Genomic DNA, 2818 nt, shown 5'->3' on the forward strand with positions numbered 1-2818 from the left:
GGGTGGTCGTGTTGGCTCTGAACCCCCCCGTGCAAACCACGAGTTCCGCAGCGAGACAGCCGCACTGCGCCCAGAGAAACCCCCGGCTTCCAGAGCCGCAGATCCTCCTGTTGCAGGATAAGGCCTACGTAGTTACACGAATGCTGCATGTGTGCATGGGGGCAATGGCTGCTCAGCAATAGTAATTTTATTTTCCAGGAAAGCCTTATTTGAGATGTAAGTAGACAATTATTTTGTAGGGCCAGTAGGAATATATTTTATGTACATGAAATACATGAGACTTACCTCAAAAATATCAAGAGAAAGGCAGTTCGATAAGGAATATTCTTGTTAGAGACCTACCTTGACACCCAGCACAAGCAGTCTCAGCTGCCGGCCTGACCAACGTTCGCGTCTGTGTTGCTGTAGAGTTTGCGATGAGACTCCCGAGAGCAGAGATGTGCTCTGCTTTTTGGTTTGGGGTTGGTTTTTCTTTTCTTTTCAAAGCTGGATTTTCAAACCAAATGCAAGGATGCGCATAGAGCTTAACAGGAAAAAAAAAAAACCAACCCAACAAAAAAAAATTACCTTCTTGTATATTAGCATTAGCTTAGGAAATAGGCACCGAAATGGCAATACTTTTTTAAGGCAAGACAGATTTGTAATATATTTGTTCACTGTGCAAAGGTATTCTACCTTGTACAAAATAAATTGAATTTCTCTCAATGTGTATTTCTCAAACATACTCATTTGCAGACTAAAACTTGCAGCCCCTGTTCAGGACCGAGTTCTTCAGGGGATGGGACTGGTCACGAAGGGGCTGCCCCCTTCAATGAAAAAACCCCACAGGCATCACGCTTACAAGCCAGAAGTTGCAGGATTTCTCAGAAAACACAACGCTGACTGTAATTTGGAGGTCATTTTGAGTAAGGTCTAGCTTTAAACCAAAACATCACTGGCTCTGTACATACCTTTCTCACAATTCCTCAGCAGTTTAACTTTGGGAGGTCAGAGCGAGAGACCCTGGTGATGCACAAACCCAGGCAGAGAAGCCCCCGCACCCCTACAAAGAGCAAACTGGGGCAAGTGCCAGCACCACGGCTCGCTCTGGTTTTCACGCGATGCAATTCAGCGCGTAGTCACAAGCGCGCTCTGTGCCACCAGCGGGTCCTTGTGCCTTCAGGTGGGCACGGGAGGATGCAGCCAGCTCAGTCACCCTCCTGCACCCAGCAGGGATGAGAGAGGACACGCGGCAGCCATCTCAGCAGGTCTGACAGCGCTCCCGAGGAGCCCAATCACGAAATCACGAGCACAGATTTGCAGCGGGAACACCTTCAGAATGAATGCTTCCCAGGCAATGCAGCGGACTGCTACGTGTTGAAGCTTTTTCAGTATTTGTGCTTCGTATTTCTAAAAATCTTGTTAACTAAAGCCCAGCATGTAATCTTCTTATCTGACAAGCCACGCTCAATAAGGTATTTAAGGCTGGAAATTCATCAGGTTCAAACTGATAGACTAAGTAATTCTAACTTAATAAAAATGTCTTTAAATTAGAACAATTCCATGTCCTTTCTGCTTAAGAGTCAGAACCTCAACTCCCATCAAACACAAGAACCACTGACACTTGCTGAATGGTTTCATAATTGTTAGGGTTGGGACTTTCAAATACATAAATGACAGCAAAAGCTTTTGGCAAGAACAGCAAACTTTGCAGCATTACCCAGAGCTCCCAGAAACTCCAGAAAGCTCAGTTCAGGGCCCCAAAGCAGCATGTGTTATAATCGCTTGTCTCCCATTAGCAGAGAAGAGACACTTCAGTACACAAATAATGCCAATTACGGAAGAGAATGATTAATCAGCAGCTGAAGGGGAACAAAACCGCGTCAGGTCAGTGTTCAGAGGGAATGACGTCTTGCATTGTCTCTCCCAAAGCGCTCCGTGAAGCACCTTCTTGTCCCGGGAGGTCACCCAGCCCCGGCCAGCCGGGATCCGCTCCCACAGCGCTGCGGTCCTCGGGCAGGAAAAAGCAGCACAAAACCACAGAACGCAAGGCAAAGGCTTTAACCGGTAAGAAGTTACATCTCTGTGCGTACACCATTTGATTTTGCTTTAGAAGTCGGTAGCTTAGGAAGGCTTTACAAACTATTGCATGAAAATTTTATGTTCCATGTTGCAGCAGTTCCTAAGTACAAAATTCAGATTTTGCACAGCATTTCTGTCTAAGGCCTGCTTTATGATTATTAATTTTAAAGTTCTGGTAGAGTTCTTACTTTGTCTAACAGCACCCGCAGCTGTTTCACAGCTGCCCAGGACTTACACACAGCGCTGTTTGTTGCGAAGCAAAGGAAGCAGTAGGTGCACACGTGCAAACTCTGTGTGGGGCAGGGGCAGCCCTGGCCTCCGACAGCGATTCGTGCTCCCACAGGCTTCGTTGCAGTTGCATTTGTTGCAGAAGGAAGCATCTTGCATAAAACCATGTGACATCCAAACCTGACGTGACAGCCGAGTCAAGTTGCCTGCTTACGTGAATCAGAAAAGGAAGCGAAGTGAAACTCATCCTGCATTTCCACTTGACAAATTTAAAACTTGGCTGCTGCGGTAATTTGGTTAATTCCAAAATCTGCTCCGGTCCGGCCAGAGAAAGCGCTGTGAGAACAGCTCCCACGGTAAGCAAGGGCTCAGTCCTACCCCTCGATCTCAGACTCTCCTGCAATGCTAAGAGGCCCTAAAACGCCTTTGTCCCCAGAGCCACCGGCGCTGCCCCGCACGCCCTGGGGGCTGCCAGGGACACGGTGCACAACGCTCGCTGCAATCTGGCTGCCATGCACCGCTTCTTCCG

The sequence above is a fragment of the Cariama cristata genome, unplaced genomic scaffold, assembly GCF_000690535.1.
Source record: "Cariama cristata isolate BGI_N322 unplaced genomic scaffold, ASM69053v1 scaffold44176, whole genome shotgun sequence".
NCBI lineage: Eukaryota > Metazoa > Chordata > Aves > Cariamiformes > Cariamidae > Cariama > Cariama cristata.